The sequence below is a fragment of the Ctenopharyngodon idella genome, chromosome 10 (assembly GCF_019924925.1).
Source record: "Ctenopharyngodon idella isolate HZGC_01 chromosome 10, HZGC01, whole genome shotgun sequence".
Classification (NCBI taxonomy): Eukaryota; Metazoa; Chordata; class Actinopteri; order Cypriniformes; family Xenocyprididae; genus Ctenopharyngodon; species Ctenopharyngodon idella.
The window spans coordinates 48464955-48490396 of NC_067229.1; the positions used below are offsets into that span (position 1 = coordinate 48464955).

At 37.8% G+C, this 25442-nt stretch overlaps 1 protein-coding gene across 4 annotated transcripts in view; it reads right to left on the minus strand.

Annotated features, from left to right (window-relative positions):
* Positions 1 to 25442, minus strand: part of LOC127520485 (cAMP-specific 3',5'-cyclic phosphodiesterase 4D) — a 210458-nt gene that overhangs the window by 128267 nt on the left and 56749 nt on the right. The gene's annotated exons all lie outside the window — the stretch shown is intronic.

Below are 25442 nucleotides of genomic sequence, written 5' to 3' on the forward strand. Positions count from 1 at the left end.
AGAGCAGCCATTTGGGAAATTCTGTAGCCAGAAGCATTTCCCTCTAACAAAATGTATGTCTCTGATTGGCCGCTGTGTTCACGTGCTCAACATATACGCCTCTGATTAGCCGTTGTGTTCACAGGCTCAACATATGTGTCTCTGATTGGCCGTTGTGTTCACATGCTCAACATATACGTCTCTGATTGGCCGCTGTGTTCACATGCTCAACATATACGTCTCTGATTGGCCGTTGTGTTCACACGCTCAACATGTCTCTGATTGGCCGTTGTGTTCACATGCTCAACATATATGTCTCTGATTGGCCGCTGTGTTCACGCGCTCAACATATACGTCTCTGATTGGCCGTTGTGTTCACGCGCTCAACATATACGTCTCTGATTGGCCGCTGTGTTCACGCGCTCAACATATACGTCTCTGATTGGCCGTTGTGTTCACGCGCTCAACATATACGTCTCTGATTGGCCGTTGTGTTCACATGCTCAACATATACGTCTCTGATTGGCCGTTGTGTTCACATGCTCAACATATACGTCTCTGATTGGCCGTTGTGTTCACATGCTCAACATATACGTCTCTGATTGGCCGTTGTGTTCACAAGCTCAACATATACGTCTCTGATTGGCCGCTGTGTTCACATGCTCAACATATATGTCTCTGATTGGCCGTTGTGTTCACATGCTCAACATATACGTCTCTGATTGGCCGTTGTGTTCACATGCTCAATATATACGTCTCTGATTGGCCGTTGTGTTCACATGCTCAACATATACGTCTCTGATTGGCCGCTGTGTTCACATGCTCAACATATACGTCTCTGATTGGCCGTTGTGTTCACACGCTCAACATGTCTCTGATTGGCCGTTGTGTTCACATGCTCAACATATATGTCTCTGATTGGCCGCTGTGTTCACACGCTCAACATATACGTCTCTTATTGGCTGTTGTGTTCACACGCTCAACATGTCTCTGATTGGCCGTTGTGTTCACATGCTCAACATATACGTCTCTGATTGGCCGTTGTGTTCACATGCTCAACATATACGTCTCTGATTGGCCGTTGTGTTCACATGCTCAACATATACGTCTCTGATTGGCCGTTGTGTTCACACGCTCAACATGTCTCTGATTGGCCGTTGTGTTCACATGCTCAACATATACGTCTCTGATTGGATATTGTGTTCACACGCTCAACATGTCTCTGATTGGCCGTTTTGTTCATGCACTCAACATATATGTCTCTGATTGGCCGTTGTGTTCACAAGCTCAATATATATGTCTCTGACTGGCTGTTGTGTTCACGCACTCAACATATACGTCTCTGATTGGCTACAATGATCAACGCTTCAAAAACATGTTGTAAATAGACATCTTTGACACTCTTCACCGAGCACCTATACAGATACCTGTACACACAGGAGCTTTTGAAAGCAGGATATATTAAGGATCCGCTGATAGATGCCAGCTTTATGAATGACGAGTTTGAACACGACAGGCCGACATGAATCCGATGTGATTGTGCCAAAAGTCTTTAAGTCCACTAAAGTGATGAAATGACTGATGTCTTCAAACAGGTGTTTGTGATTGAATCAGGAGCGTCTGTGTTAAGCTAGTGAAGATCACACTAGAGGTCAAACATGATTAATCAAGTGAAAGAGCCGCAGCACGAGCTCTGGGTCTGTATGAATGAGATTATCTCATTACGTGTGGCATGTCTCATATCAAGGTCACTCTGTAGCATAGTATGACAAGAGGTCAACATGAAGTGGATCAAACGGCCCGTCGTTCATGCCAATAGAGACAGCTGTGTGTAGACAACAATAGATACGCTTAACTAGTTCGGAATGTCATGAACTCAGTTCTTAAAGGCTCACATAAAAATAAAAAAAAAGTAAAAACTCCAAAAATGGAGGGAAAAAAAGCACCATAAAAGAAGGCTATATGATTCATCTGAAGTTATACGATAGCTTTATGTGATGAACAGACTGAAATTCTGTAGACTCATGCCTTTGATATTTTATAATTAGGCTACATATGTGACAGAGAGATATACATTAAATTGTTTAAATTCAATGAACCACATGTCCAAAAAAGACATCAGTCTACCACTATGCATGCAATAAATACATAAATAATTAAAAAATATCAACCAATAGAATCTTCTGATTAAAATAATCATAAAAGAGATGTAGAATACTGAATAATATTATATAAAAAAGCTGAGTGAAGGAGAATGAGTTGCAGAAACTCCCACTGGTGCGACAGATTGTAGGAGAGAAAACATTTACAATATGCAACTGTGCACATTCTGGAGAGCTTTATTCAAACCTGCCCAATGTCTTTCATAAACACTGTACTGCGACTTCTACATAATCAGCACAAAAATCAAAGTAACCTGAACACAATTCATTTGCTCAAGGTAAACAAACAAGGGAGTTTATTATAAACTGATTTGCATTGCCAGAGAACTGTACTGAATCTAGACCGACTTTAGAATTGCCTAGAAATTCCATGCTAATGATTGAGTTAATGAGCTCATTTCAAATGCAGCACAGAGATGAATCACGACACAACGAGCCTGTGAAAGATCCCGAGTGTGAGGATGGTAATTAAGAAAGAGAAATGAGAATCTAATTAAGTCCAATCATGTTACTTGTTTGTTGTTGTTATTTTTTTATTTTATTTATTTATTTATTTATTTTTTTGGAAGGGGGGGGCAGCATACTTTTTTCTTGATAAAGGAAATAGTAAGAAAAGGTCAAAGAAAAAAGTTTTATAAAATTTTTCAATATATATATAAATATTAAATATTAATTTAATATATAATTGCATTAAAAAATAATGCCAAATAAGAAAATTCCCACTGGGAGAAAAAGCTTTATAATTTTTTATGTTTTTATTATTATTATTATTATTATTATTAAATATACAGTTAAATATATAAATATTAAATATTAATTAAATATATAATTTCATTTAAAAATAAACTAAAATAATTACATTATTTGGCATTAAGTTTTTGTAATTTTGATATGTGCTTTTGTCTTCTTAATAATATATGTATGTTTATATATGTGTGTGTATAATAATCATACATTTTTTTGAGCAGCAAATCATCATATTAGAATGATTTCTGAAGGATCATGTGACACTGAAGACTGGAGTAATGATGCTGAAAATTCAGCTTTGATCACAGGAATAAATTACAGTTTACTATATATTCACATAAAAAACAGTTCTTTTAAATATTTCACAATATTACTGTTTTTACTATATTTTTGATCAAATAAATGCAGCCTTGATGAGCAGAAGAGACTTCTTTCAAAACCATTAAAAAAATTTAATGTTTCCACATTTTTGACAGGTACATATATTAATTAAATATATAATTATTTTTAAAAAATAATGTTAAATAATGTGATTTCATTATATATATATATATATATGTGTGTGTGTGTGTGTTTTAGTCAGTGACATTCATTTGTGTGCGTGTGTGTGTGTGTGTGTGTGTGTGTGTGTGTGTGTGTCACACATCTAATAATGCAGGCAGCACAATATCAGTGGCACATCGCAGCTTCAGAGATGTCGTCTCATGAGTTCATTAGGTTCACCATGGCTAGATGCCATCATGTACGTAAGCAAGAGAGCAAATTTCCAAAACGCCAGCTTGCATTACCCAGTTGTGGCAAAAAGTCACTTGGCAGTGTTGCTGACGCCTACATCATTACTATAGCAACCGATGCATCCCAGAAGATAACTATACCGCCTGAATGCACAGCGACTTGATTTGATCGCATGCAAGTGACAGTGTGGAAAGACCGGATTTGAAAAACAATGGACAGAATAAAAGAATCCAACAAGAACCAAGACAAAAGCCTTCAGGATGAAGTCTTTGTCGCCACCTTGTGTTAACAGCTGACACCACAGAAAGATCCTAAACTGATATATACTTTTGCTTTGTGTATTGCATAAAAATAGTCAGTGAAAACAGTGTAAACAAATACATTAAATACATGTATATGGTGTGTGCTGTAACAAAACACAGGAGGAAATCCAAAAAATATCTGGCTGCAATTCCTTACATGACCAACAGAGAACACACTGGGATCATGAATCGAGATTTGTCCTCCAACTCGATTGGTTTATGAAAAGGTTACACATACCTGATGCAATTCTGGCCCAGACGGTATGAAAAATATCTAGTCTGCAGTTCATTTTTACAGCACAATGCAAGAGCGTTTGCATTGCAAAAGCATCACTTTACCACAGTATTTATGATTAGACATTAACACAACCCCTTAATTAAGACATTATTAATAAGGCATAATAGATTTGGATTTATCTTAGTTTTTACTAGATGCTTGCCCATGCAAAATGAACAGTTTGTGAAAATGAAAATGATTGATAGGATGTTTTGGTGTCAAAAAGGCCTCATTTGTAAGTCATTTAGGATAAAAAGTACCTGCTAAATGATTAAATGTGAATGCAAATGCAAGTCTCTATGATATTCTGTTCTGGGATCTGTTTTATCCATCACCTGGTCTCATCATTCAGAAAAGTACCAGCACACTTGTTGTAGGGGTTTGTTCAAATCACTAACCTGAAGTATGAGCAATAATGTTGTTCACAGGCGAGGGGGGACGAGTTCTCTGTGCGCTTGCATTAATGTCTGTTGTATTTCTCGAATACAAGGGGGGGAAATACATTTTAATGAACGTATGCAAAAGTAAATCAATAAAGCTGCTGTTACTGAACGTGGCTTTAGTCTGAAACCAGCGCGCTGTTTCTGTAAAGTGCTATTGATGTGCATGACTCACGTCCCAGATTCTTGAAATTGCTGTGCCCGTGGAAGCACTGGGTCTTTTATTTGAGAGCGGACTGATTGAATCTCACAAGGCATAAAAGCGTTGCCAGATTATTCATAATTACTGGGGACAAATCTGGAAGATTCTTTTGTAGTCGCCATTAACACATAACGGCGCATGCACTGTGAGCGCGTCTGGGTACGAATGCGTCAACGCATTTGCATTTAAAACAAATTACACTGCCTGAAGAGGAGCGCCTGTGGCGGCACTTTAAATGCATTTTTAAACAACACTATAAATTAAAGCTGAATGTCAACATTGAATGCAGGCTGTTTAACCAATAAACATTGGCATGAATTATTGGTTTGAATTTAAATTATGTATTTATTTCTAATATGATCTACAAATCTGAAATTCTCTCTCATCCAACTTTTTGTATCTCTAACCGGTTCCCTGTTCTTCCCGTGATTTAGACTAGTCATCGATCAAAAGTTTTACACTGCCGTTCAAAAGTTTGAGGTCAGTACAATTTTCATGAAAGCAACACCTTAAAGGGGACCTATAACGCCACTTTTCACAAGATGTTATATAAGTCTCTGGTGTCCCCAGAATGTGTCTGTGAAGTTTCAGCTCAAAATCCCCCACAGATCATTTATTATAGCTTGCCAAATTTGCCCCTATTTGGGTGTGAGCAAAAACACGCCGTTTTTGTGTGCGTTCCTTTAAATGCAAATGAGCTGCTGCTCCCGGCCCCCTTTCCAGAAGAGGGCGGAGCTTTAACAGCTCGCGCTTCGGTTGCTCAACAACAACAAAGCTGGAGAATCTCACACAGCCAAAATGAGGATTGTCAGTAACGGTGTTCAGCCTTACATTGTTCAAACCGGAGTCAACACTGATGGAGAGACTCAGGAAGAAGTTACAACTTTTAGGACGTTTCTGAACGGTTAGTGGATAAATTTATGTAGTTGCTGTGGAGTTGATTCAACTCATCCACTAGCATGTGCCGTCATGTTAATTGTGTGCAAAACCCGTATGGACGCCCAGTATACACAGTTTGCCAAACAAAGTACCTCTGTACCCAGTACTTCTGTGATAATTTGAATGTTAGTAACAGAAATAATGATACTGTGTGGATGCTGTTTCATACTGTACCTATATATGACAACGGCTCTCTCTGGCTCAGCTGCAGCGCCAACGCAGATCTGAATGTTCCGGTGTGATTTTGTCAAAGGTTTAATGAGAATTGTTGTCATTTAGGAATAAGATTGCGTGCAGCTTTAGTATACATGATTATAAAATGTGATGCAATTTATTAAATGCATTTAGCATTTTCCGTGCTATCCATGATCCTATCAGACCCAGGATACAGACCCACTTACCCAACTTAAATGCTACCGATGTGTGAATATCAACACTTAATATCATGTTATCAACAGCAGGCTATAAATGCTTGAAAAGGGAGTGATTTTAGCCTTTTTTTAACAATATGATCCTTGTCAAAAGCACTGTTCCTAATTACTGCCCATACTCACCATAGGGTGAAACCAGCGCATGAACATTCTGACTGCAACCAGCCGTGAAACACAGCAGCGGCCTTATTAACACCCGTGTTCAATCCAGAACGAGAACATATACCTTTCCTGAGGTCTGTCTGATGGGAACAGTCACACAGATACATCAGCAGGACTTACCTTCAGTCTCATTAAGAGCCTGCATGAAGGAAATGCGCATTTCACTGCTTCCATTTTTAGGGCGCATTTACAATATAGCGATTTTAGCAATGTCAGCTGTGATGGGAACACAGGGCTCATTAAACGCTGCTGAAGTTACAGTCGACACATTAGCTACTTTCATCGGCAAAACTTTCCTAACCTTTGACAGCATGTAGGTTGTGGCTACGTTGTTAATTCTGTGACGATTTTATGCTTAGACTTGTCTGCATGCGAATGAATAAATGAGCTTCAATAACAACCACAGGTGAGGCAGCAATGCAGTTCACCTACGCAACCACAGCCGAGATGCTAGCTTAATTAACACTGGAATATACACTAGATCCAGTTCTACATCTATCATGATCAGTGTGGGTAAGCTCAGAATGGCATACTACCTATTTTTGAAAAAAAAAAAAAAAAAAACAGTATGCTGTGCATATATTGTGTACAGTATGCATGCAATACTGTGGTGATCTAGTGCATTTAATGTATCAAAATATTCAACCAGATTACATGCAATATTGTATCCTACAATGCAATGCATTTGAATAGATATTCCATTTGAATAGATATTCCATATCATTGGGTTGTTTTAACCCAGTGGATTGGGTTATTTTAACCCAGCAAATTGGATGTTTTAACCCAGAGAATTGGGTTGTTTTAACCCAGCGAATTGGTTGTTTTAACCCAGAGAACTGGTTGTTTTAACCCAGCGAATTGGTTGTTTTAACCCAGCAAATTGGATGTTTTAACCCAGAGAATTGGGTTGTTTTAACCCAGCGAATTGGTTGTTTTAACCCAGAGAACTGGTTGTTTTAACCCAGCGAATTGGTTGTTTTAACCCAGCAAATTGGATGTTTTAACCCAGAGAATTGGGTTGTTTTAACCCAGCGAATTGGTTGTTTTAACCCAGAGAACTGGTTGTTTTAACCCAGCGAATTGGTTGTTTTAACCCAGCAAATTGGATGTTTTAACCCAGAGAATTGGGTTGTTTTAACCCAGCGAATTGGTTGTTTTAACCCAGAGAACTGGTTGTTTTAACCCAGCGAATTGGTTGTTTTAACCCAGAGAACTGGTTGTTTTAACCCAGAGAACTGGTTGTTTTAACCCAGCGAATTGGTTGTTTTAGCCCAGAGAATTGGGTTGTTTTAACCCAGCGAATTGGGTTGTTTTAACCCAGCGAATTGGTTGTTTTAACCCAGAGAACTGGTTGTTTTAACCCAGCGAATTGGTTGTTTTAACCCAGAGAACTGGTTGTTTTAACCCAGCGAATTGGTTGTTTTAGCCCAGAGAATTGGGTTGTTTTAACCCAGCGAATTGGGTTGTTTTAACCCAGCAAATTGGTTGTTTTAACCCAGAGAACTGGTTGTTTTAACCCAGCGAATTGGCTGTTTTAACCCAGCAAATTGGGTTGTTTTAACCCAGCAAATTGGTTGTTTTAACCCAGCGAATTGGGTTGTTTTAACCCAGCAAATTGGTTGTTTTAACCCAGCGAATTGGGTTGTTTTAACCCAGCAAATTGGTTGTTTTAACCCAGCAAATTGGTTGTTTTAACCCAGAGAATTGGCTGTTTTAACCCAGTGGTTGGGTTAAATGTTTGCCCAGCCTGCTGGGTAGTTTTATTTAACTCAACTATTGTTTAAAAATTACTGTATTGCTTGCTTAAAATGAACCCAAAATATGTCAAATGTTGTATATAAAAACATTTATTAATATGTTTAATGAATAATAATTAAACAAAAAACATTTATTAAATTGATTAATATATGTTCACCTTTTGATTATTTTTGTAGCCTCTTGTAATTATGTGTCTGATTTATTTTGGGTTCATTTTGAGCCAGCCATATGGTCATTTTTAAACAATAGTTGGGTTAAATAAAACTACCCAGCACGTTGGGCAAACATTTAACCCAACCACTGAGTTAAAACAGCCAATTATCTGGGCTAAAACAACCAATTTGCTGGGTTAATTTGCATTTTTTAGAGTGTACACAAAATTGGACTGAAAATGCTACATTTTTTTAACAGTATCACCAAATTAAACATGCAATATCATTGAGGTGGTACAGTAGTACTGTTTGAAACTTCCATCATTGCATACATCTTTTTTAAAGTCCATTCTGAACATGCACACATCAACAGGACCAGAAATGTATGGTGCATATCAACCTCATGGATATTGCATGAGATGTAAATGAGACATACCTCTGAAAAGTGTGTCGTGATGGCTTGAACATACCTGCTTGATGTGATGTTTTCATGTAAAGCCATAAATGTTTTTAAATACATGAGTTAAAGCCACAGAAATGAATCCCCTGTTCTGATGGATGGCAACATTCAGCCCTGCCATCAGCATACAGTAATACCACTGGATTACTATCAGGGGCACCTCTATTTGCCTTAATCAAGAGTGGCAGGGAAATTCAAATGCGAGGCCTGAGGAATAAACAGAAAACATTTAAAACAGAGCCAAAGAGCTGCTCATTATAGATGTCAGTTTGAATTTGCAGCCACATTCAGGCTGCTGTAGATTCAAGCCATCATGTCACATACTCTGACCAGAAGCACAGACGATGTAACATCCAAAGCTTTGTTATGTTTTGAAGATATGTTGAAGAATATAGTTAACCAAATTGGAAAAAATACTATGCTTGCTGCCTAATAACAGATTCTGTGATGAAGAGATGATCAGTGTTATTCACTTCACCTGTCAGTGCTCATAATGTTATGCCTGATCAGTGTAGTATTCTGGTATTGCATTCTCAACATAGCCCAAGTCATTTCAATCCTTTGTGGAGTATTTCACATTCTACACAAACTGCAACCAAGGCCTCTGAATGAACGTCTACAGCTCTACACATTTCACTCGCTCTATTTCCCCTTTCATTCTGTCTCTTTCTCTCTCTCTCCTCGGCGTGAAGGTGACCACATGGGTCACTAGGATGCGGTGTCTGACCTTCAACTCTGAGGGAAGAGCACCTCAGGCCTTCAGTTAGCCGTGAAGAGCATTACAGCTGGAAGCATTCACTTCCTCTCAGCGTACCCTACACACACACACTCACACACTCCTCCCCTGGGAAGAAAAAAACAAGCTTTAGCTGCCACGTCGCACACAACCCCCCTTTCCATACACATACTATCCACCTTTTCCTGCAGCTCCGACTCAATTAGCTCTGTTTTCTCCCAGCGGCACACACAAGAGAAGAGGCTACACAGTTCAGACCACAGAGACGTGAGCTAGAGACATCGAGCTTGCTTTTCTGAGGTATTATTGTTTTCTAACCACAGATGTGGCTGTAAAGGTCTGCAGTGCTGCGCTCTCCCAGCTATTCACTTCAAAATGGACACTTTTTTCTTGAAGTTCACCTATAATGTTGGTATCATTCATATTGCAGATTTCTGTGACATATCAAACTCTTGCTTCCAAAGATAATCCCCAGTTTTCATTGAAATATTCATTAATTGCAATTTGGCAAATCAAAACTTAATATTCATTACTGAATATTAAAGAAGCACTGACGTCTCTCACGAACTTGCAAAGTGTGTCCTATCACATAACATACGTCAGTCAAATTAAATCGGAAGACTCATTTCCTGAGAAGCCCGTCACAATTAACACCATCCTGTGAGAAACCTGAGAATAACGCGCAGGTGTAAAGCATCAGGACGGCACCGCGGGAGTACATTGACTTGATTTCAGCTCATTTGCATTTCCCTATCTGATTCCCCCGCTTTCCTATACATCTTTGTGCTCTGCAGTGCATTTTAGAGCTGCAACTATCAGCAATACCATATACTACCATCCAAAAGTCTGTGAATTTATTTTAATGTTTGTAAATGAAGTCTCTTCTGTTCATCAAGCACGTAGTGCTGAAATCCAATTGTAACTGTTAAATTTTCCAAGGATCAGCATTCTTCCCTAAAAGTGATTGGGCAGACCAAACCCTAAGTCATAGTACTCATACAGTCTACAACATCACCAATCGTCACCGATCAGCCTGACGAGGGCGCTACAGTGGTCAAAAGTAAGAAATGGCTCATAAATTCCTAACCCGTTAGGCATAGGCTCAAGTGTCTTATATCGTTGGAATCCTTGGCTCAAAATGGACAAGAATGAACTTGGATTCGCTTGTAGTTCTGGCAAAATTTTCGAGTATTTTCGATTTTTTGAAAAACATACTTTTTTGGTTTCTAGGTTTTTGACCCGAACGGAACCACACCAGTGCAGTGAGATTCTCCAGAGTCTCCAAGTTGTTAATAGCTATCCAAAAAAAGTTTAAATTTCTATTCACGGTCCCTAAGGGCCGCCAAAACATGTGAAAGTGGGCGGAGCCACTTTTTCTAAAATGGCTATAACTCGTGAACAGAATGAGATATTTTCACCAAACTTGGTACACCTATGTAAGAGCTTATTCTGTGGTCATGTGAAAAATGACGTGGCGACTGGCCGCTTGGTGGCACTATAACAGCAAAAAAACATGAAAACGGCTATAACTACTTCACCGATCGACTTGAAAATTGGCATGCAGTGTCTTTGTCTGAGGTGCCATGACGGTCTATGAGGACACGGACGCATCTCAAAAAACATGTCCGCCATCGGCCAATGAAGTTTGAGCAGCTATCAGACAAGGTTAACAGAGGCTGATTGGAACAAAACTCGCTGGGCCTGTTTGACTCACAGCCCTAGAGGCCTGTGAGAAATTCAAAAGAAATCAGCCACCGGGGGGCGCCTTCGCGTTTTTCACGTGCGTAAATGATTGTGTATCTTGCGATTTTTTGCACACGCCCACAACATTTGTACCACATGGTAGAACTCCTCATTCTGAGCAACTTTTCCTCTAGGACCGCCGCTGTCCATCGAATCTGTAGTTAAATATTGGAGATTATTTCAAAAACCAACTTTGGCGAACTAGTCCTAGGTTTTTGGCTCAACCTCGATAACTGTTAAAAAGCTTTATAAACCATAAATTTCCTATAGTAAATTGCCTGTACTGGCTGTAAACGGTCTTTTACATCTGTGATCTAAGTGGTTACATGCTTGCTAAATAAAACATAATGCCTTTTTACACAAGGCCTTAAAGCGCTTGAACCCCAATAACTGATGCTCGCAGCTATATTTTAATTTATTATTGTGATCAAAGCTGAATTTTCAGTCTCATTACCTCAGTGTCACATGATCCTTCAGAAATCATTCTAATATGCTGATATTTTAGCACTTTTTAATCGATTAACAGTTGCAGCCCTAGTGCATTTATCACAGTAAGGCCATTTTTGTGAAAGCCTTCAGAAAGTGAATGCTTAAAAGCTTCATGAAACACGAGGAAAGCAGGTCACGTCCACTTGAAATAAAGTGTAAACCAGCCACTTTTCCTGTCCTCCAGTATAAGGTCTGACCCTCAGTCATCAGGAGCAATGGACTTCTCCTCCAGATGGTTAGTGTATAATAATAAACACTTTATCACCGTCTATTTCTCCCTCGACTGTACGTTTGGCTAAGACTAAGAGACGTAGAGGCTCTCTGGCCTGTAGCTGAGAGACATGTTTCAGTCCCAATTCACACTGCTGTCATTTCACTGTTTAAAAGGTCATCTGGATTTTTCTTGCTCTTTTGAAATAAGATTTTGGTGTACTATGTAGACACAATATAAAACTGCACCATATTGTGACTTTAATAGTCAGAACGAGGGTGAAAAACAGATGAAAAAACTGTTTTGGTGCAGCAAAAAGCATTTTCTCCTTTGACGTCAGAGTTCAGGACAGTCACGAGTGAAGGGCCTGGGACCGTGTGCATCTTCCTTTGAGATGGATGTAAATGCTAGTGGACAGTTTTTCTCAAGTATGATAGACCTACTTGACAACTGGTCAGCTTTTACCTTTAAGCCGCATTCATTTGAGAAGGCAATGTGATTGGCCAGGCTGAAATGAGGCTGGATTCAAACTAATCTATTTCCTGCCAACTACAGACGACGGGGAGAGGGAATTGAGTCCCGCGTGTTGCTGACTGTGGTAGAAACGTCTCATTCTCTCACATCTTTTTCACAGGTGCAGTAGCGTAGCGTTCTCTCTGGTGTGAGATCTCAGCCGTGTCCTGCAATCGCTTTCACGTGCTTCATGTAACCATCTGTGAATGAACTGTGTCTCCTTACACCTATAACAGTCCTGGCATCTTAAAGAGCCCCTATTATGCTATTTAAAAAGTTCCTAATTTTGTATTTAGGTCTCTTACAATAGGTTTGCATCCCTCCAAGGTCAAATAAACAAGTAATATACATTGTAAAATCACCTCTTTTCTCACAGTGTCTGAAACAGCTCAATAAAGGATTCGGTCTTTCTAAATCCCTTTCCGAGAGCCTGTTCTGGTCTGATTGGTCAGTTGGCCTGGTCTGTTGTGATTGGTTGACTGCTTACAGTGTGTGTTGGAAACCAAACACCCATTAGCATATCTGAATTTCAGCTCTGAATCTTCCTCAGCACTTGATACACAGTGATATGAACAGTAACGATGGCGTCGGTTTTACTGTATTTCCAGCCCGAGTCTCATCCTTTAGAAATGCAACAAAGTGGATTTGCAGAGCTGAAAACAGCATCTTCTTGACATTTTGACAACACAAACCAAACTCTTAGCTACAACTACAGTGTTTGAGGGCAGGACAAAGGAGACATTGTACGCGGGCAGCCAATGAAAACCATATGCTGGTATGATACAAATGTGCTACAAAACTACGCAGGTTTGTAACATGATGTAACTTTAATTGTCATGCACTTTGATCTTTAAAACAGACCTTTTACTTTCACAAACCAGCTATATTACACACTGCATGTAAGGTAATAGAGTAGGGTAACTTTAACAGAGGCTGTGAATCTGTATCAGACATTTTTCACAGAGGAAGCTGAAACACTTCTGTGTTCATACATGATTTATATGAAACCCATCTGGCTCTGAACTGCCTGTCCTAGAACTCATCATATAAAATAACCACAATTATGAGAAATGACACATGGGCTGCATTTCAGAAACTAGTGAGATGCATACCAAGACACCATTTCTACAGAAAATGTTGCATTCTATGTTTTGAAACATCTTAACTCCCTCGGGTCGGCGGTCACGCCGGCGATACCACCTCGGTTTTTTTCTTACCAGTGTGAAATAGACTTAAAATACTCTGTCAATGTTGCACATATAATTAAGAGTTATACACCATTAAAATTTGTGGAATATCTTCTTTTATTTGTGTACACTCAGAGTAAAAACAAAATGATGTGCCTTTTGCAAAATAAAGAAAACTAACATGATGCGTGATCTCTCGTCTCCCTCTGAACGAAGTTTAATCTGATAGTTCTCAGAAAATGAACTGTAACTTAGTGAATACTAATGACACAAAAATGAGACTTATGTCTAAAAAAACGTTGAAATGTCAGGTTTTAAATCGTGTAAGTCAAATTGAAAACAAATATTCTGTGTTTATGTAATCTGTATGAAAAGAGACACATGTCAGACGCCCGTGATTCAGCTCATTATCCGCTAATGCGGCCACGCCCACGGAGCGAGCGCTATTCAGACGCAAATTCTGAGGCAATACATGTATACATCGTCTCAATCGTGCATTTATTGTCTTGAAAAGTGTTTATCTGGATGTTAAAGCCATGGTTAGCGATCTCTGAAAGACATGCCGTTAGTTCCTGAATTTCCTGTTCTTCTTTAGAGTAATTTGTGGACTAAATGTGTACAGAGCGCCCTCCGGCTGCAAGTATGAATTGAAAACACAGTACCCAGCGTTCATAGTGATGACAATAAATATTGAATAAATATTACTCCTCTGTATAGAAAATTGACATAAACATATGAGAATCCATCAATATTTCTCCAAATGTGCATGCTTTTAAGCTAAAAGACTATATGAAATGCCATAGAGGTAACATGAATGTTCAGACGCTTTGCATCACAGAAATACATTATATTTTAAAGTATATAATAGAATACCATTATTTTAAATTGTAATAATATTTCACAGTATTGCTGTTTTTTCTCTATGTTTGATATACACCATGATGAGCTTGAGACATGATCACAGAGGGTTTTTTCACAGCCTACCTGACTGAAAGGCCTCATTAATATGCAGCTCATTAGAGGTTCTTTATGCGATTCTTTTGTCTTCTCAGGTGTGAATTACCTCATTATTCATGATGATTCACGCCTCCACGCATACTGTGTTTCTTGACAAAAAGTGTCTTTCAAAAACTAAATCAATATATTGTTATAAATGAACGAGTATGCAGGATAATTTTTACATCATTTTGAAGCAAAAACTCTAGTCTACAACCTCCAATACCCAGAAGTCTTGTGAACACAGATTTAATATATATTTTTTGGCTTTATTTCAGTGACTTAAGTTTTTTGTTTTTTCAATAACCACGCATAAACGTTATTCCTTCAAAAACACAAACATGTACATACATGTTCCTCACATATTATGGTAGCCTAGTTTGTGCTGAATACAGTGTAATGACACTTTTTCCATTAATATGTTTATGAACAACTGAAAAAAGCACAAATGTCAGGGCATGTCAAAACTTCTCCAGGGCCCCAAAAATCCTCAGACCCCAGAGGGTTAACTAACAAAGAATGTTCCAAACACATAAACTAGCATAATTACATAAAAGCTTTCTGGAATATTCAAAAATTAATAATGTTTCTGAAGGTATTAGGTAAGTGGGTTGAATGAAGAGCTCTGCGATGCGCCACGCTTTACGTAATCACGTTGGAAAGGTCACGTGCAAAGATTAAGTCAAACGGCCTTTACAAAAAAAAAGGTAAAACAATGATGTCGGACGATTTTGAAGTTGGAGGAGAAAATGAGATGGAGTTTTTCGCCCTACCGCGGTACTTCTGCCTACGTCACGCGTGACCTTTCCAACGTGATTACATAATGCGTGGCACAGAGCTAGTGCAAGATAAGCATTTGTTGTTAAAAAGTATATAATTTTTATTTGTTTTGCTAGATAAGACTCTTATTTCTCGTCTGGGATCGTGTAGAGCTCTTTGAAGCTGCACTGAAACTGACATTTGGACCTTCAACCCATTGAACCCCAGTGAAGTCCACTATATGGAGAAAAATCCTGGAATGTTTTCCTCAAAAACCTTCATTTCTTTTCTACTGAAGAAAGAAAGACATAAACATCTTGGATGACATGGGGGTGAGTAAATTATCAGGAAATTTTAATTCTGAAGTGAACTAATCCTTTAATAGTTTTAGATAACAAAAACAACACCGGTTGGATGACAAGTATCATTGACATTTGTGACACAACCAAAGTAAAATGCTTTCAAATTTTTTAAAACATAAACCCATTAAATGCCTAAATTCGTTAGCTGGGATGAAGGTAAACCACTAAACCTGGAAACTGGCATTGAACCAAATCATTTCAATTGCACTAGCTTCAGAAGCCATGCAGAATGAATGAAGCCAGGTTCCTGTATGCACATACAGACAAGATGAGGAATCCATGCCAATAAGCCTGCTCAGGCATTTGGATGTGATTTTGTTATGAGGTAACACCGAGTGTTGGCAACTGCACTTACTCAGATGAAGAAATTATATAGCTTTTCCTACCCACACAATCTGTGCAAGGGATGAAATGCTGCGGGCACATTTCTGTAGTGCCGAACAGCCCAACTAAAGCCATACCGCTTCAGAAAAGCCCTGATTTCACAAACATACAAAACTGAAGATAATTGTTTTCATCGCTTTCTGTAGTACAAACACTCATTCAGACCAACAGGGGTGACAAAAAGAGCCTCAAACATACAAGACCCTGACTATGTCTCGTCAGACGGAGTCACTGAGAGCTGTAGTGACTCGTGGGTTCACAGCTTCTTATTCCAAAGCCTGTGTTTTCATGCAATCACATGTTGAACAAAGTGAGTTATAGGGAAAATTGGACTCTTGTGGTCAAGCACACAGAAAAACAAGCCTGCCAGCCCACCGCAGTGCAAGACGCCATAAACAACAAATAGTCGAGTGCATATGATGACTGCAGTGTTGCATTTGCATAAACAACCTAGGCAGCTCAGATCTTGCATCTTGCTTAAAGCCCCCTGATCTCAAAGCTGCTCTCGCCTTGATTCAATTCACCACTAATTGGCCCACAGGATTGTCTTAAATGATTCAGTGCTATGCAACCACATGATCAAAATGCAGATCTGTGAGGCTGGAGGCACTTAGAGGTTTTACTCTTCAAATGGCAGCATGCATACTGACCATCTGTTACTGAATCATGGGCAACATTTTATGGTCAAATCAAATGTTCGCTGTAAGTGCTTGGATTTGAAACGGCTCCAAAGCCACTCACCAATTCTCATACAGATATCAAAAATGCACTGGATGTACTAGATTTTTATATTTTCTGCTTTGACTGCCCGTGCAAAATCCAACACCACAGTGCTTAAGTGTTGTGAGTGGATGCCAAAACATTGATGCACGGTTGCTAATTGTTTCCAAGTGTTTAATGGCTCGTTTCCACCGAGCGGTACGGTACAGTACAGTATGATTCGGGACGGTAAACCCTGATCCGGCTTGCGTTTTCACTGCCAACAGTACCCTTACTTGATATGCGTGGTGTATGCCGGAAAGTACGCCATTCTCGCACGAAGAGGAAAGCGATACAGCAAACAACAATGGAGGACATACAGCAGATCTTGTTCTTGCTTCTCGCCATGTGGCTGCTTGTCACAAGAAGAAGACATGCTTTGTTTGCTGCGCACCGACATTAGGCATTTCTCAATACCAAGTACGCAAAGTTCGTCCTTGGTAGTTTGCACTAGTTTGGCATCTCACACCTACCAGCAAGCGTCAATAGCGGAGGAGAAAACCCGCGTAATTTAAAGATACTATTTTATTGTTTCATGAAATGTAGTTTTGAGAGAATGTAGTTGTTCAAAGCTCAAATCTGTGGTTTATTTTTAAAGATAGCACCTATTTGAAAATTTGATCTGACGTTTTCGGAGTTGCGAGATCCAGACGATCACCGGGCGCTCGTGTACCCAGCCGAGAACAGCCATACCTCGGCTAGTCCTTCTGACATTTGCCGCTGGCTCTGATGTCTCTGTAGTGTCATCTGGAGTCATTCTTACCTTTATCGTCCATAAAGTCAGGAAAAACTTGATAGTACGGTCTGCAATATACTGTATGAGAATGCAGAATGCAAGACCCTTTTACGTAAATATATCACGTGCTGCGCTCGTCCAATCAATGATACTGACTTTCAATTTACATTTTTTGTGTGTGTCCCTTTAAATGCAAATGAGCTGCTGCTCCCGGCCACCTTTCCAGAAGAGGGCGGAGCTTTAACAGCTCACGCTTCGGTTGCTCAGCAACAACAAAGCTAAAGAATCTCACGCAGCCAAAAATGAGAATTGTCAGTAACGGTGTTCAGCCTTACATTGTTCAAACCGGAGTCGACACTGATGGAGAGACTCAGGAAGAAGTTACAACTTTTATGACGTTTCTGAATGGTTAGTGGATAAATTTATGTAGTTGCTGTGGAGTTGATTCAACTCATCGACTAGCATGTGCCGTCATGTTAATCTTTTGTGCAAATTCAGCGTTGAATTGACCCTCGTTTGTGAAGCAGTCCGGCGTAAAATGACGGCATGACAACAACACTCTACTACAACAACTCTTCCTCTTCTCTAAAGCAGCCCAACATGGCCACACCCCCTTTGTTGCGTGTTCTCGGGGGCGGGGTTTATGTAAATTTTAGGGTTTGTGATGTCACAAACCCGGGAAGAAGCTTGTTGTAGTCCCTACCAGCCATTTGTTGTAGTCCTTAAGCGATTTCTGTAAAAGAAAATATCTCCCTTTGCATTGAACTTTGAGCGTCGTAACTTTGCACATGTTGTTTATGCTCAAATAGCAATATTACACACTGTGTGTAAAAGTTAAAAGTTAAAAAAGTGAAATCATAGTCAACCACCCCTTTAACTTGGCTCATATGAGGTCCTTCAGATGGGACGATCGCATCAAATATACGATATACTTTGGCCGACCTTCACCTCCAAACCTCTAATAGAGAGAAATGTGTGAATGCAGCATTGATATTCTGGGATACTCTTCCCTACAGGGCAGCGTGTTGCGCAAGCCTGGAGCGTTTGACCTCAAAAGGAGTTCAAGAGACGTACAGATGGCTGGAGAGGAGAGGAGAGGGCACTTAGTGGCGTTGTCATTTAGACTGCGTTTTTGTCCTTCCTCAGCTCCCCTGCCTGTGTGATAAAGGGTTTGCATCACATAAACGGATCACCTTCGCTGCACCAAATCGAATTTCACACAGAACCTCTGCATTTCTTTCTCTTTCATAGCCCACAAATGGAGCGCGTGTGATTTGAGTCCGTAATAAGATACAAAGTAATGCAAATAAAACTTCTCTGTAATTTCATTTTCTCATGATGCATGCTTCGGCTTCAGTTAGTTAGCTCAAACTGTAGCATCTCATTAACCAACGCGCACCAGAATGTGACCATCCATCTTAATCTTCAAGGTCTATGTAGAGTTTATTTTCTAGCCGGGTGCGTTTCAATCACCATGACACTGTGCTCATTTATCTGTGCTGTGAATGCGGTGGAATTCTCCCTCTTTGTACAACAGAGGTTATGTTTGGAATAGCATATTACTATTGCTGTATATAGGCTAGTACTGTATGTTCAGTATACTGTGCACAGTGTGCAATCTCTAAAATGTGAAATACACAACAGAGCACATTGCATTCGATAGACCGCTGAATGTTGAAGCATTTTGACACAAAATCAGAATAAAAATGCAAAGTAAAATAATTTGTAAAAATATAGATATAATTTAAAAATAGCATAATAATATAATGGTAGTGGAAGCATGTGGCACTAACGTGGTCTTGTGTTTAATTCCCAATGAAAATATACTAAAACATGAACTGAAATGTAAATAAATAAAATCATCTGTCAAAATCTTTAATAAAATAAAATAAAGTAACGGCTTGGTCTTGGGTTTAATTCCAAAGGGAAATATATTAAAAACCTGACATGAAAATAAATAAATAAATAAATAAATAAAAGCATCTGTCAAAATCTTTAATAAAAAACATATAAAAAAATAAAATAAAATAAAATAAAATAAAATAACGGCGTGGTCTTGGGTCTAATTCCCAAGGAAAATATACTACACCATAAACTAAAATTAAAATAAATAAATAAATAAATAAACGTATCTGTCAAAATCTTATAAAATAAAATATAATAAAATAACAGCTTGGTTTTGGGTTTAATTCCCAAGGAAAATAAACTAAAACATGAACTGAAATGAAAATAAATAAATACATAAATATACAAATAAATAAATAAATAAATAAAAGCATCTGTCAAAATCTTTAATAAAATAAAATATAATAAAATAACAGCTTAGTCTTGGGTTTAATTCCCAAGGAAAATAAACTAAAACATGAACTGAAATGAAAATAAATAAATAAATATATAAATATACAAATAAATAAATAAATAAAAGCATCTGTCAAAATCTTTAATAAAACAAAATAAAATAAAATAACGGCTTGGCCTTGGGTTTAATTCCCAAGGAAAATATACTAAAATATGAACTGAAATAAATAAATAAATAAATCCATCCGTTAAAATCTTTAATAAAATAAAATAAAATAACAGCTTGGTCTTGGGTTTAATTGCCAAGGGAAATAAACTAAAACACAAACTGAAATGAAAATAAATAAGTTAATTAATTAATTAAAAGCATTTGTCAAAATCTTTAATAAAATAAAATAAAAAGCAGGAATGGCATTTGGAACACAGCCAGAGTTTATTATGCCTGAATTACGGCGCAGCAGCCATGACTCACTTTAAGAGCGCTCTAAGAATGTTACATAAGCCCATTTAAGAGTCAATCAGCTGAGACGTGAATATGTATGAAAGTCATAACCATGTGTTCCAGAGGGCGTTGCATTTCACCTCCATAAACGTGTACCATTTCACAGCTCTCAATGCCATGAGTGCTTTTCCATTCAAAATGAATATGAAAATGCAGCAAAGAGCATGATGAGGAGAATAAAAACCAGCTTTGTCAAATTAGGGCCATGATGCATCAGATGTTGTGACCTTCAAAGACATTTAACAGATGCCCATGTGAATTCCAAAGGTCACCTCGGAGAAATGCTACGACTACACAGAGCTTAATTGTATTCCATAATTGACTTCAACACTGTTGCACCTTAAAAACAAAGCAGACAGCACACTGCAGCTCTGAAGCGGGACTAACGGAGTACGGATGAAGCATATGCATGAGCCACGGGGAGCTGCTAATGTTTGCATATTTTAAAACGTCTCTCTCGTACATAGCCGTGTTGAGCTGGTGTGATTCATTAACAGTCAGCGTCCCGTGACATTTGCAGTCCAGGGCAGTGATTGTCCAAGAGGTCCCAGCCCAGCGAAGGAGAACATACACTGTAAATCCGCTCGTCACTGGGAACGGAAACATCCGGAATACATTAACCAAACATCTCACAGACTCTCTAATACTGGAACAACTTGAAGATAATTCAAAGGGAAGTAAACGCAGGCTAAATCATCATGAAAACACTGTACGAGGAGCACCAGAGAGGTTGCATATTTTTACCAAAAAGCGCCCTCAAAACGAGTGGCTTTCTGACATGTTTCGCCATCAAGCGCATGAGTGTCTAAGAGTAGGTGTTTCATATTTATTCCAGAGGAGCTCTGAAGCTGTCATCCACAGCCTGGATACCCACAGCATTCAATCCCGCAGTGGAAAAAACTAACTCGATTTCTACATTTTATGAACAAAATGTGAGTGGAGATTTGTGCAAAATTCACCGGCATGATGCTGGAGGTGTATTATTATTATTATTATTATTATTTAGTTTGCTTTAATTTATTTTAATAATAATAACAATAACAATAACAATAATAATAATAATAATAAAAGTTGTTGTTATTATTTTGTTGTTATTTATTATCATTAAATTAAAATGACACTAATCTAAATAATAATTTTAATAATAATTGTTATTATTATTTTAATTTACTTTATTATTAATAATAGCAATAATAATAATGGTAGCAGTTGCTGTTGTTGTTATTAATATTATTAAATTAAAATAAACTAAACAATAATAATAATAACTGTTATTATCATTAATATTATTAAGTACTGTTGTTAATATTATTAATTCAGTTTGAATTAAATTAAAATAAAAATGAATAATAGTAATAATATAATGGTATAATAATAATAATAATACTTTAATAATAATAATAATAAAATTATTATTGTTGGTATTATTTTAAATTTGTTTCATTTTAATTTACTTTAATAATAATAACCATTATTATAATTATTAACATTACAATTATTATTAATTATTATTATTTATTATTATAATTAAAATTTAGTAGTAGTAGTAGTAGTAATGGTATTAATGATGATGATAATAATATACTCTAATACAATGATATACAAAAAAATGGTAACACTTTAGTTTATGGTTCAATTCTCACTATGAACTAGTTGCTTATTATCATGCATATTATATTGGCTGTTTATTAATACTTTTAAAGCAGATATTAAAGCCTTATTCTGCATGACCACATTCTACATCCTTTAATCCTACCTAATACCTAAACTTAACAACTACTTACTAACTATTAATAAGCAGTAATTAGGAGTTTATTGAGGCAAAAGTCATAGTTAATAGTGAGAATTGGACCCTAAAAGTGTGACAAAAAAATCAATAACTCCTCACAAAGGTGTGAAATTGTCACTCAGATTAGTGCAACAACGTGTCGGATTAACATTTCTAAATAACACGCTGTATTTGCCTGCTCTCCATCGAACCAAATAGACGACTGATTACCCATAAATCTCCATGATCCCTGACAACACCTACAGCTGACAAGAGCAGCGATCTGAAGCGCTGGCAGCCTAATGGCTAATCCAGTTTCCCACGCAGAGCAGTCTTTCCGAAGGCCAAACCTAACGGACTCCTGTTAGCCAATAGCATCACTGATGGCGCCTCCAACACGGAGCAGAAGTCGCATGCGGAGAGCGGGGGTTAATTCCTCATTGAGATGCGAGGGCTTTACGGTGAACGATCGCACTAATCCCCGCGTTTGTTCTGGTTCTACCTGCGCTCCTCTTTCCGAAAAATCAAACACTTCAGCTGGAATGAAAGATTAAAGTGGCCTGGTGTACGAGCTGAAACAATGAAGAAGTAAATATTCATGAGTTCCAGGTAAGAGAAAACTGAGAACAAAGAGAACAAGCCTTGATGCCTGGGCTGGGAATCATAAAGACTTTAATGCTTCTGGTTCCAATTCTAAGATACTTTTTTTTAAGAATAAATAGTTTATACTATAGTCAATTAAAATTCACAAAGAAATTACTGGTTCTTTTTAGTGAATCAAAAAGACACAGTGAAACCAGTGTAATCTGAATGACAAACAAATGACTCTTATGAACCGAATCTTTTTAGTGAATCAAAAACATACAGTGAAACCAGTGTAGTCTGATTCACAAACAAATGACTCTTTCGAACCAGGTTCTTTTTAGTGAATCAAAAACATACAGCACAACCAGTGTAGTCTGATTTACGAACAAATGGCTCTTATGAACCGAATCTTTTTAGTGAATCAAAAACATACAGTGAAACCAGTGTAGTCTGATTCACAAACAAATGACTCTTTCGAACCAGGTTCTTTTTAGTGAATCAAAAACATACAGTGAAACCAGTGTAGTCTGATTCACAAACAAATGGCTCTTATGAACCGATTCCTCTTTGTGAATCAAAAAACAGCGCAACAAGTGTAGTCTGATACACTATCAAATGACTCTTATGAACCAATTCTTTAAGGTTAATCAAAACATACAGTGCAACCAGTTTAGTCTGATGGCTCTTATGAACCAATTATTTTTAGTGAATCAAAAACATGCAGTGCAACCAGTCTAGTCTGATTCACAAACAAATTACTCTTATGAACCGATTCTTTTTAGTCAATTAAAAACATACAGCACAACCAGTGTAGTCTGATTTATGAACAAATGACTCTTTCAAACCAGGTTCTTTTTAGTGAATCAAAAACATGCAGTGGAACCAGTCTAGTCTGATTCACTAACAAATGTCTCTTATGAACCGATTCTTCTTTGTGAATCAAAAAACAGTGCAACAAGTTTAATCTGATACACTATCAAATGACTCTTATGAACCAATTCTTTAAGGTGAATCAAAAATATGGCGTGCAACCAGTCTAGTCTGAATCACGAACAAATGGCTCTTATGAAACAATTATTTTATTGAATCATTCAAGCCTCACAAACATTCTATAATATTATACATTGTTACAATAAATAAATTTTCTTTTAAACAGAAGCAAAAAAATCTAATCGAGAGCTGGTGAACTGCAACCAAATCATAAAATCTGTATAAATATCGCATCCTTTGATGAAATCATTGCATTGCAGTTGATTCATTTAGACATTAGAACAATCCAACCCCAAACTCATGTGTTCAAGACTCATTTGAAAGATTCATTACAAAGAATGACTGTTTGTGAATTAGACAACATGTTTTTTTTTGTTTGTTTTTTTGTAGTGACACTGTATTAGAAAGATTTGTTGTATCATTTTTTTTTTCCATTATATAATTTCACGGCACCTAGTCTCTCTCATCACATTCAACTCACAACATGACTTCTGTTGCTGGTGAATTTAATATCTTTCAACACAGTGATCTGCAGAAGAATGGAACAGAACGCCATGACAATTATTAGTCTAGTATTTAATTTTTAGCTCAGCTGAAAAAGTGAAGACACGTCCATGAACACAATTCCTTCGATGAGGTCTGCTGAAACCATGGAAACTATCTACTAATAAAGAGGCTATGACCTTTTGAATAGTGTATATTAAAGGGAAGGCTGCAGCTGGTGACGGTCTATTCCGTAAACAAATGGCACGAATGAGAATGACGACCAACTTCTGCTTTCCGCATTCAATTTTTTCCATGCTCCTCCGAGCAGCCAATTAAGTGGCCATCTAATAGCTATCTTTATGAAAACCTCCTTTTCTGCAGTGTTTAAAGCTCAGCGTGGACACAGGAGTGCGGCGGAGAATCCCCGGAGAGAGCAGGACTCGCTCCATAAGCAGTTCATATTTCCCTGCTCTAATCAATTCAACACAACACAATCGTCAATTAGCAGCACCGGGCAGCCAACCATCTGCCATCACCTTTAGAAACGAGAGAGGAGATTCCACTTAGGAGAAAGGTGCTGCTAGGCAGGCGTGTGTCTGTGTGGGATGAGCCCGTCGCTCTTTGACTTTTGCGCTTTAATAACATTCCTTTTCATAACTACTACTTTGCAAGTAATTGGGCTGTTCGCACAAGAAAATTTCATTGCTCTTGCATAGCTTAATGGAGGTCCCAGATATGCTTCATTCAAGTAGCTTTATCTCAGACGTTTCTGTTAGGAATAGACAAATGAGACAATTAGTACAGCCCCCGACTATAGATTTTTCTAGTCGACTAGTAGGCGTTCATTTAAGCACAATAAGACAAGGAATGTGGGTTAAAGGGTTCCTGTATTTTCTGGCCAATGAATTCCCAAGATTTTTAATAACTTAAGGAGTTAGTTTATGTAAATCACAAAAACTTTGAACAGAAAAAAAAGAATAATTTACTACAGAAATTTCCACAAATTGTCTATGACCTTTTTCAGTTGTAATAATTTTCATGATTTTTTATGTATGAAATAAGCACACTTTTAAAATTCCCTTATATTTCCAGGTTTTCCAAAACCATGGAGACACTGGTAAACTGGTAAATTATTATGAAAAAAAATTGAGTTCAAATTGAGATCTCAAACTGACAAGAAACCACAGTCTAC